The sequence below is a fragment of the Aphelocoma coerulescens genome (genome assembly GCF_041296385.1).
Source record: "Aphelocoma coerulescens isolate FSJ_1873_10779 chromosome Z unlocalized genomic scaffold, UR_Acoe_1.0 ChrZ, whole genome shotgun sequence".
Lineage (NCBI taxonomy): Eukaryota > Metazoa > Chordata > Aves > Passeriformes > Corvidae > Aphelocoma > Aphelocoma coerulescens.
This window is the reverse complement of record NW_027184085.1, coordinates 22,651,538-22,663,608: the sequence shown is the minus strand read 5'-3', so window position 1 is coordinate 22,663,608 and position 12,071 is coordinate 22,651,538. Positions and strand designations below refer to the sequence as shown.

Here is a 12,071-nt window from a genome sequence, read left to right as displayed (position 1 = left end):
AAACACATGGAACCATATTAAAATATATTTGTTGTAACACTTGAACAGTATATTTTCCTAAGAGCTAAAAAAGCCATCTGAAGAATACCACTTTTTGGTAAAATTGTTCTAGAATGAGTGTTTGTTATATTTGAAAGTAATTCTAATCTTGAATGCTTAGCCAGAATTAACCAATGTTGTCTTTATTGCATCATAGAAGTACTTTGGATAAAATTATTAGTTCCTATGCAAATTATTAAGACTGCAGCCTTCTGATTCTAAGCTAAAATTTTGTTTCATTTAACTTTTATTGTAAATGTAGTTTTCTCTCAGCTTGACACCTAGTTCAATTAGCCAACATTATTTTTACTGTTTTCAACTTAGAAACAGTGTTTCTCTCTGATTTTGAGAAAGAATGAGGGAGGGAGGCAAAAGGATTTACGGTGTACTAGTTTTATTTTGACTGTGTGCCTAAAGTAATTTTTCAGGAATCTCAGAAATCTTAAATGAACTTGGTTTCATGATGTGGTGATGTTTTAGCTAAAAGTGCTTTTTTTTCTCCTGAATGATAAATGTTGCTGCACAGAGAATTGCCACGAATATTTTTTTCAGATGTATTACACAGTTGAAGACTATAAACACAACATTTATTAAAAAGCATTCTTCAAAGCATGATGAAATAATTCCCATTTTATTTAAATTAGTAATAGAGAAAAAGATTATTTTTTTGTTCTTTTGTAAAATAAGAGAAGGTAAATATTACAATGAGTAGAAATACATATTAAGAGTTGTGTTTTGCTCTGTTTCGATTTTTTTAAAACTCAGTACTCTTTTGAATTCCAGTTTTAAAATGCATTTCATATTCTTCCTGAAGGAGTAATGTTGGTAAACTTCAGAGGTGTGCTCTGTGGTTGACTGTTTTAGTTGTATGTAATTTCTTCTAATGTACATTATGTTCTCTTCCTAATTTGGCAATTTTTGAGTTAAAAAACTTGGTCATCTGTATAATGCAGTAGAGAAAGATGCCATCTCTTGTTTTTCCTTTCATCGTTTGAGAGAAAGCAGTACTTGTATCTATGATGACAAAACATACATTATACTGGGTAGCTAGGGTTGAAGAAATGCTTTATAAATAGAACTTCTGCATGAAATGGTTTGTATTAACTTGTTGCATATGTTTTTCTGGCAGGCTTTAATGTTTTAGACGTTTTGTGTATTAAGTATCTGTTTCTGATTTGTGGGGAAGTTGTTTTTGTTTGGTTTTGGATCTTGGGGTTTTTTTTTTAAAGAATTTGGGAGGTTTTAAGTATTTTAATTTAAGTATTAATTTTAAGTATTTTTAAAGTATTTAAGTATTTAAGATTAATTTTGTCGGTTTTCACAGTGGATTTAGTAGGAAGTTAATTACATCACCTGTAATCTTCGGGAAGAGTGTTTTCTCCTTTTGGAGCAAGACATAAAAATTGGAATATATGTCATCTGGTGTTAAATTTCTGCTGTTCTGTGAAACTTTAAGGAAGATACAATCCTACAGGAGGCAAGGGAGAAACAAGTTCTGTCTAATCAGTGGAAGCTTTTTAGAGAAGGACATCTCTATTGTATCCAGATTCCTTCTTTGGAAAAGAACCCCACCAAACAACAAACCAAAAACGAAACAGCCTAGAATGAAAGTTCATAACAAAGTTAAAAAATGTGTGGAAGCTTGGAAATGCAGATTACTGTTGCCCATTATAGACATGATAGAATCTTGGTTTTTTATATATTTTAATTTGATTGTACGCTAATTTGTCAGTTGTATTTGCTTCATTTAGTGTAAAGGATGGAACATTTAGGTGTGTGAGGAGTCAAAGCTGTTTTGTGAAGCACTTAAATATTTCTGGATTTGAAAAACAGAATGAAAATGTATAAAATCATGAAAGGAGAAAAGGACAGGTTGTTATGAAGTGAAATGTCACTGTGGAAAAGTAACTTCTGATGACATTTCTGCTTAATTATGGACTAGTCATCTGACCCTAGAACAAAGCATTCAGTAAGTGATATGCTTCTCTTTTTTTGGGCTTCCAGCATCAGAAACCTGGTTTTGTTTATATAAAAGCTCTCTATTTGTAAGCGCTGCTCAAATCCATAGGGACTTCCTCCAAGCATGTCAAGATGCTTACGAGATACCATGCATTCTTGAAAGAGCTGAGCACTGCAAGCACAGCTGTGTTTTGGACTTAAATCTTTATATGTATGAAATGGGAACAACCCTTGCTTGCCTCAAGGCCTTTTTGAGTGACACAGAAATAAAAGCCAACTTGTAATGAATGGTATTACCAAATTGAGAAATGCCTATCAAAGAAGCAAGTCTGTACTCATTTCAAGATTAAAATATAAGATACACTTAGTAGACACACTCTGTGTTTAGTATGACTGTATTTTGTAAGGTAAATGTGAAAAGTTGTATTGATAAGCCAGCCAAACAGTCCATATGTTCACTGAATGCTGGAGAGGGCATAATAAAGAAATTGAAGGTAGTGTTATAATTTATATATACATAAAAGCTGGGCTGAATTTGTATAGACATTTTCTGATTTAGTTACGGACTGTTGCTGGTTTAGTTGCAATAATATGTAAAGACATTCAACCGATGAGTTTTAGCATGTTACTTTTACTGTACGGGTTACTGGACCTTTTCTTCCGATTTCGGACTCTCTCATATTATATAGGCACCAGGCAAGTGACGCTTGAAATTCAAATGATGTGTTACATGTTTTGGACTCTCTGTATATTCTTCCAAGAACTGGGAAGACAACTTAGAACCTAAAACCACAGGACAAACAATGTTCGTAGATTATTTTATCTAGCATTAGTGTTGAATTCTAAATAGAATTTAAGATACTCTTTTTTTTAAGAATTAGACTACTTGGGAACTAAGAAAAAGTGTTATGTTTTTGATTCTAAAAAACCACATTTATGCCCACAAATTTTTCCCTAATCAAAATAAATAATTTCCCTGTGAAAATTTTGCTTATTTTTTGTATGTTCAGAAAACACATTGCCATAGCAGGAAAGTAGGAGTTAGTAGGCATCAGTAGCTGGAAATACAAAGGCTAACTGCTTCTGAAATTTGGAAAAATCAGAGTAGATATCTCTGCTCTGGTGCCTTTGATTTCAGAAAGTAAATCTAAACTTTGTGAGATCCTCCATATGCAATGCCGAGTTCTTCAGAAAGTATGGAGGGGTGCGACCAGTTAGTGGTTGATACTTGGCTACAGAACTACTGACAGGTTACTGTGATCAAGCTTTAAGTCCTTTAAGACTAAGGTACAAAGTATTGTTTGATACAACCAAATCTGGTTATTTAGAAAAGAAAAAAACCATATTTCAAAAAATAGCTTCATGGGCAAAACCCCAAAGCCTTTTGTTTCTGTACAGCTGTGTTCACCAGTTTTCATACGGACAAAGAAACTACCTTGCTACTTAGAATTTTAATAGCCTTGTAGTTGTGGACAGTACTTCACAGTCATGATGAATAGGCACCAGGTTTGATCGAATGCCAAGTGAAATCAGTGGGAGGCCTTCTTTTTTCATGCTTGAGGGTTTTTTTTGATGTCCTTGGTATTGGACTAAAGATAAAATGTAACAAATTGCTTCACAACCTACATGTAGATGCCAACAAAACTTCAAAACATGCATTCTTGAAGGTCTGAGTTGAACTGGTTTTGCTTAACTGGGAACTGATAATACCTCATTATGGGTGAAAGCCTAGAGCCACCATTACCTCTCAGCTCATCTCCAGGAAATAAGAACATTGAAAACTTATCATATGTTAAATACATTAAACACACGCTTAGCTTCATTGCATATGTGTTATTTATTCTTACGTGTTAGTTCACATGAATGTGGGGAGATTTTGGACTTTAAAACATTAATATTAAGGTCTAGCACTGGAAGCTAGAGATTAGAGCAGCATATACATTGTTAATTCATAACACCCTGCTTTTAAAAATTTTGGAATCTTTTATTAGTCTGCTTTGCTTCATTATCAAGCTCGCTTACGCAGATTCTGGTATATTAAAATACCAACTGTATGTGGATTTGTTTATTTAATACATGGTGGTGGATTGCAGTAGTGAACTTTATAACAAATTTAGCTTTGATTTATGCAAATTTAAATACTTAGAAATAAATTACATTTTACTGAATATGTAAAATTTTGGTTAAAAATTAGTTTCATGAAGTATGAAATAAGTCCAAGGGAGAAGAAATTTAGTGATGAGAATAGCTAGCAAAACTGACAAAGTTATTTTAAAAAGTACTTACAGAATATCCTTTTTAAAAAGTCTCACAATCGCCTGAAGATGTTTTGGAGAAGGGAATGGGTTATCAGTACTTCACACTCTTGATTTGGTGTGTTGCTCCCGTACATCAAACAGATAAATTCTGTGTTACTAAGTCCACATTTTTATTATTGGCTCTTGAATAACTCATGTCTTGGTGAGCTGGTTTTTGAACTGTGCATTTTTTCTTAAGCCTCATATCGTATTTTGTAGTACATCTTGGTCTTCAAGCGAAGAACGTGAAAGCAAAGCTACAGAAGGCATAATGAAAGCCACTAAAGCAGCACTGGTTAAAATGTATAGATTATTTGCATGGCATTCAGCTCAATTTCAGTCCTGTACTTTTGTGAACCAGAGCCTCCAGTAGTCAAGATAAGTGACTTGCTGACAACATGTTGGTGAAAAATGTCTGGTAAAAAACTCTTATGATAGTACTTAGTGGAGAAACTGTAAAACTTCAAAGGATTTTTAACTTTTTTTTTTTAATAGATTTGTAGCTGAAGGTGTGTCCTCACATCATCAGGAATAGTACTTAAATAAACTTAACTTTTGAAAAACCTGTAGACTAAGGGAGAAATACAAGTTTATGCGAAATGGTTAGAAACTTCATGGAAAATATTGCTTGCTCATTTAAGAATCTGATGCAAAATGGTGAATTACGCTGATTGTCTTTATAGTCTGATTCAAAAGGGTTGTATGCCAGTCTCTGTTTACAATCTGAGCTATAAATCCTCTGGACTATTTTATGGACTCAGAACATTTTGCAAACTTAGTCAGGAGTTTACGGACTTTCTCAAAAAAAATAATGTTCCAAAGAGGCGATCTGATATGGAGCAGGCTGGTACTCTAAATCATTTAATGAAACTTAGTTCCTGGTGAGAGGTAGCTGACTGCAAAACTGTGGTGTGTATCTGATTGCTTAAATCTGCCTGTCTGCAAAGTGACTAGAGTACAAGATTGTTCTAGGTGTTCAGCTATAAAACTGATTAATAAGACTTGTAGAAAAATTTGATTTTTTTTGAATTGTGAAAGGTTTATTGTTTTGTTTTTTAAAAAGTTGCCATACCAAAATCTGGATAATAAAATGGTAGGTGAAATTTCAATAAATAAAAAGTAGTGCATGTGCAGAAGGTTGATGACAACCTCCAAAAGCATATATACGTATTCGTATGCACCTAATTAACTAACTGCTATTCTCAAGGAAAAATGTATAAGAGTTATCTTGAGTTTGCTGAAAACAGCTTGCTATTCAGCATTTTGAAAGAGGAAAGAAAAAGGTTTTGAATTACTAGGGAGATAAAAAAACAAGCGCAAAATAGAAAACATCACACTTTGATATACATCAGTGGTGTACTTACATCTTGAAGGTCCCAGTTTTAGTTTCTTCCTCTCAAAAATGTACCACGGTGTCAGAGTAGTTACAGTATGGAAAGTAAGAGTGTTTCCCAATTAAACATCCTCAGTGCAAGACCAGAGTAAAAGAATTGGAAAAAGAAGGCAATCGAAAAGAATTGTATTGCCTTCTTTGGAAAGCATGTGATTCCTCTAAGATAAGAAAGATCTATAAATCATGAATGTTAAGGGGTAGAAATTATAGAAAATAGGGGTATTATATCACCTCCATGAACCTGTGGTGTTTTAAAACAACCTACAAATAAAGCAAAACCAAACTCTTAGTACACCTTACATGCTCTGTGGCAATAATTTCCACAGTTTAACTGTGGACGCCAAATATGTATGTGTTCAGAAAGAGACAGAGTCATCAGTGGCTGTTAATGATTCAGATTAACCATAAGCTCAGGAAGCCTGTAACAGAAGTTGAGAGTTATCCGTGTATCCATACTTTGTCTTAATTTTTTTTTCTCAAGTGCTAGTAATGGAGGAAATAGTGCAGAAAAATGTGAAATCAGTGTATCCATTCAAAAAGGCATCTTGATGAAACTTTGAAAGGCTGGTAAACATGCAGAAAATTCTAAATTACGTGTCCTTGAGGATTAGAGTCAAGGAGGGTGAAACCTAGAAATGTATGGTTTTTTTCTTTCCTTTGCAGTGTTGGAGATAAGGAAAGAGAAAAAAGGAGGAGACTTTGATGCAATGTTATTCAGACTGTGGAGGTCAAGGAAAGGGACTGAAGGCTTTCAGAGGTTGAAAAACTTGGTGCGAGGCTAAATTTTGCAAAATGATTTTTTACCTAAACTCTAAATAGTTTGAAATCTAATATTTTTTAGTACTTCTTTTTTTTCAGTAATGCTCTGAAAAAAACCTTTTGTAAGCTTTCATCATATTTGCTAACTTCATACTGAAACTTACAGGGCTTTATTTGCTAGTTGTTACAGTTATTTTCAGGACCCATGTTCGTGGCTATTTATGTCTTTAATCTGATTTCTTCTGGCTAATACTTGTGTCATTATTTTTCTTTTTTCAGTATATCTGTACATAAAAATTGTCAACCTTATTTTGATGAACTCTTGATAGATATACTTAACATTTTGTCTATTGTATAAATTACAGATTTTTTAACTGATAATTTAAAAAGCCATTCAATCACTTTCATGCACAAACAGACTCTAGAATGTCTGGAAACACTCAAGCCCACTTGCCTTAGCCTTTGAGTTTACTTGGCTTAAACAACATTTTCAAATACCTAGTAGAATATGTCTTCTTAAAAATACATTTTTTAAAACATAAAAACTTCCTTTTTGAAGGTGAATTCTCTTTTAGTCTAGGATTCAGTCAATGAAGCTGAAATGTATACAAAGGTTTTATGATATACAGATGATTATAAATAAGGAAAGCGTAATGCAGGGTACACTGTTTAGCCTTAATTCTGTCAATTGCCAATATAAAATACTGTAACTTAGTGTTTCTAACACTCTTGACATCAATTCTTACGTATCTGGCAAAAAACACCAGTTAAATAAACCCAGTCTCCTCTTATGCTTGCCATAACCTATATCTTCTATGATTTTTCTCTTCTGACTACTTCTTAGTTTTTCAGCATTCTCCATAGTTCTGGAAAAAACATTCACCACTGCACTTCTCAGTACAATGACATTATTATTCAGTCTTCTTTCTGTATGTCCTGACATCTTGTTTCCTTTCAGTTTGTTGCTTCCTTTACAGTCTTGACTGAATTGTTATGTTGTTCTCCGATGTTTTAAGATAATCAAAACTCCTGTATTTTTAGTCCCAGGTGTCAGGTATTTTGAGGAATCTAAACCATGCAAACTAAATGAGTTTTTATGTATTGAAGTCTGTGTCTGTATTCCTTAGGATAAAAATAGGAAAACTGTATCGCCCTTTTTAAAGCTGAGTGCTTTCACTTAATATATTTAGGGGTGTATATATGGAATTATAGCATATTTGGGGAAATAGTGCTGGGTTTGTGTTAACAGCTGGGAGTGCAGTTAAATTAAAAACAACAACAAAAATGTAAGACTAATTTGGAGAAGTCTCTGACCAGATGAAGCTGGAATGCATGCTTTCTGGCTACTATGTCTAGCAGGCTGTGGTTGGAATTGCTTGTTTGACGTCCTGGAGAATGAAGATAGCTGAGCCTTTGATCTGAAACATGCTTTTACATATATTCTATTTTGTGTTCTGCCACTGTCATCTGCACTGATGCCATGAAGATTTTTGCCTTTTCTTTTATACCCCTATTACGCCTTTTCTACAACTTCTGTATTCTTAGTGCTTTTTGCCTACATTCTTGGACTTGTTTGTTAAGCTAAGAGACTAAACATTTTAGAAGCTTCGTAGTTAGGGATCAGTGTGCCCCAGACCCCAAGGTCCTCTCCAGAACACATTCTGTAAATCAAGATAGAACCATCCAGGGGAAGGTTCTTTGGGGAGGGGGGCTCACTTAAGCCTCTCACTGGGGAATCTTTGATAGATATGCTAATTAGTTAAGACTTATAATGTTATACCAGATCTTCTGGGGGGGGAACATTTTTTTTTGCGGGGTGCATCTTGATGCATATGACCTGGAGATGTGCACCTGAGGATCCTTAAAATAAATACCAAGGTAAAATCCCTTTTCCCCTTCTAACCATGTATGACTCTTGATTTTGAGACCAGGAAAAGGCATCAGCACTAGTCACTCAACTTACTCTTTTTTTTGTTCTTACAGTTAACTGACCTGCTGTTACAGCTCACATTTTTCTCCTTTTCTGCCTATTACAAGTCCATCTAAGAGAAGGATAACAAAGAGAGCTGGAGAGATGTGACACATCCCTGCCTAAGTTATTACATGGCCTGGGCCAAGTCGTTTTTTCTGTCAGTCTTGTCCATTCTCCAGAAAAGAATGTGGGAAGTTCTTTTTAGACCTTCACTTAGTAGATGTATAATATATGTGTATCCCATAGTTTCAGGCCTATTTCTCATATTTTCTCACAATAAGCTTACTTTACTCTCTTCAAAACTCTATAGTTTGCAAACTGTTCCAGAGAAGGATGTTTCCAGTACAGAGTTGCCTCTGTTGATCCATTCTCATTTGTTTATGGGCTAGTTTAGGAACCTTCCTTTCAGTTTGTTTTCTCTGAAGAATTCATTTGTTCTCCTTCAGAAACATATCAATACAGTATTGAAATGTGTTCTTTTATGTTCCGTTAGTCTGAAGCAATAGCTGATGAAAGTAGGTGTTTGTGTGATGTGTTAAAGTTAATGGCTTCTGCACTTTCTATCCTTTCTTGTGTATTCTGCGACAACCACTTTTGTGAAAGCTGTCATAGTTTTCTTAGCTTCAAAGCATCATTTGAAGTAAAACTTGTAAAACATGAAAGTCTACAAAAGCAAGTTGCATCACCAGGGGAAAAAGATCACAGTGAATTTTACTGTGAAGCTTAGATTTCTCTCAAGGAGAATATAGGGCTTTTAAAGGAAGAATAGCTGGAATGTTTTATTGAGAAAGTGATGAGTAGAAGAGAAACTGTAGATTTGGCTTCTGATCTAGTTGTGCGATGAGAGGTTTTTCTGTTAGACCAGGCTTTCTCCAAAACTTTTGAGTCCAAATGTGCAATTCCAGACCAAAAGCTCACTTTGTAAAATGCTAGGTAACTGAAAAGCCTTTTATGTTGGGAAGAAACTTAACTACATTACAGTTTCTTAATTTTTAACTAAAATTTTTATTAAATCAAAAGCAGATACACAGGTTTACAAGAAATGTCATTAGATGACAGCACTTTTTGGTTATTCCTTGCTCACACTGTCCATTTCAATTCTTTGTTGCCTTCTTTTAGTCATATCTAGCATGGACAATAGTAATTAAAAATTATTTGCTTAGTCTCTAAAATGACATCTCCTCTTCTATGAGCTATAAATACTGAAGATGCTTGCATCATAAAGGTGAGCAAAATAAAGCATAAGCAGGTCATGCATGTATTGCAAACAGTAATGGAACGCAGAAGCACGTAAGAGCTTCCATTAATTCCATGATGAGAGTTATTGTCTCACATCAAGGTGATTAATTACTGAAGAGAATATAGTAAACAAAGTCTTTAAAACTCATGAGCCTGTTCATGTTGATATTTAATGGGCCATGTGTTACTCCCTTTTCCTTTCTAAATTCTTAGGTAGGATAAATTGAGGGAGTGGTCACTTCTGTCATGAAGGTGTTTGTAGGTGAGGAGGAAACCTGCCTTTTCATAAGCTGCAAGCTCCAGAGGCATGTTCCTTGTCTTTACTCCCCAGCTTTTCCTCCTATTTATTACAGCTGTGGTCTTCACTTTAAACTGCCTTTTTTCCCCCATGGGCTTGCTTTGTAGTTCCTGTGATAACATATACTGTAAATAATTTCTATCTTCTATATAAATGTACCCCAATTATATAATTTAAATTGAATATTAAGATTTAATATATATTTCTATAGATTTGCTCTGCTGGCGCTTTATTGGACTGGAATATAATTCCCAGACAGCCATTTGGCAAGGGGGACCATATATATTTTACCCCTGTGTCTCAGTTGTTAATCTCTGTTTTTCTCTGGGGATTGTCTGTCCTGCCCTGAAAGGATGACAAGCATAAATTTAATTAATGACCAGTAGGTTGTAATAATTCTCTAGGTACGTTGCACTTGAAAACTGGTAATTCTTCTCTTAAGTGGTTGGTGCTGGTCAGTATTTGCACTCACAATGTGGCTATCTCCTTTTAATGAGTTTTCCCAAAGTGTGCCATGTCCATTGCCAGAAGTGGCTTTTTGTATGCCCTCTATCTAGTTCTAGTTTGTCATAGTTATTCAGTTTTGTTTATAAAGAATGACTGTAATTACCTTTGGAAACGTTGCAATCAGTATTTTCATTTACGCTATGTTGTTTTTGTGGGTTTTTTTTTAATAACTATTTTTCATTTTTACTTTCTTGATGGAGAAATTGAATCAGGTGGAATGAATTGGCTGGATGTGAAGAGACTGGTTTTATCCACAGGGAGCATTAGAGCACCTTCAGGTGAATGGAGTGGCTCTCAAGAGGCCACAGGGCGTGTATGTCAGGCAAACCCAGCAAAGCAAGCTTGGGCAGGAACATCACAAGCCTTCAGTGAGAAGCAGGGAGCAGAAGACAGCTAGACCTGAGGCACCATAGGGACTCTTAAAGTTTGCTGCCACTCCGAAAGTCATTGACCTAATAGAAACACAGGTGGGAGCTGTCTTCAAGGAGGCAGTGCAGACTCTATTCATTGAATACTATTCTGGAGTCTCCTTCTGACAAGTCTGCTTTTCCCAAAATTACATCCTGTCTGTTGTGTATCCAAAGAGTCTCAAAGTTCTCTGTGGCTGAGGATTCTTACTCTAGCCTGGAAGCTTGGCTCTTTGAGTGTTTGCAGCTCTTGCTTGTTCTTGAGCTTTCTCATTCTGAGTTTGTCACCTTGAACCTCAGTTCTCAGGCTAGCATAGCTGTGGAGAGGTTGTGGCTGTGGTACTCTGGTCCAACAGCTTCAGAAGTGAAGGGAACAAGCTTTTCAGTTTAAGGTTCATCCTTAGATTCTAGCTATTCAACTTTATTTAGAAAGCATGTGGGATTTTTCACCTGTCAGAGACTGTTCCCCACTGACACCTAGATTCTGTCTTCACCTGTAGATTGGATGCTCCCTTTATAACAGTGAGAGCCTCATTCCTTGTCACAGTTTACAGTGACCATCATCTAAGCCCCACATGGCTGCTTGCTCGCTCCAACTCAGTGGAGTGGGGGCGAGGAAAATCGGAAGAGTAAAACTGAGAAAATTCATGAGTTGAGATAACAACAGTTTAACAGGCAAAGAAAAAGCTGTGTACATGAAGCAAAGCAAAACAGGGAATTCATTCACGGACTCCCATGGGCAGGCTGGTGTTCAGCCATCTCCAAGAGAGCAGGGTAACAGTGACTTTGAAAGACAAATACCTGTCACTCTAAACATTCCCCACTTCCCCCAGCTTTATTGCTGAGCACAGTGCTCTATGGTATGGAATGTCTCTGTTGGTCAGTTGGGGTCAGCTTTCTCAGCTGTGTCTCCTTCCACCTTCTTGTGACACTCCCCAGTCTCCTCAATAGTGGAGTGGGGTGAGAAGCGGAAAAAGGCTTGACTCTGTGTCAGCCCTGCTTAGCAATAGCTAAAATATCTTTGTATTACTAAGACTGTTTGCAGCACAATTCCAAAACAGCCCATACCAGCTAATATGAAGAATATTAATCCAGCCAAAACCAGAACATCCATCCTTCATTATTTCATGGCTTCAGAGCCAGAAAGTTAATGTTGTAAGTGTGTGTCCCTTGTGCAAGCTGCAGAATGCAAAGTCCGAAC

General features: G+C 35.7%; 1 protein-coding gene across 3 annotated transcripts in view; it reads left to right on the top strand.

Annotated features, from left to right (window-relative positions):
- The window catches only part of JMY (junction mediating and regulatory protein, p53 cofactor), a 64,961-nt gene that overhangs the window by 18,889 nt on the left and 34,001 nt on the right, over nt 1-12,071 (top strand). The gene's annotated exons all lie outside the window — the stretch shown is intronic.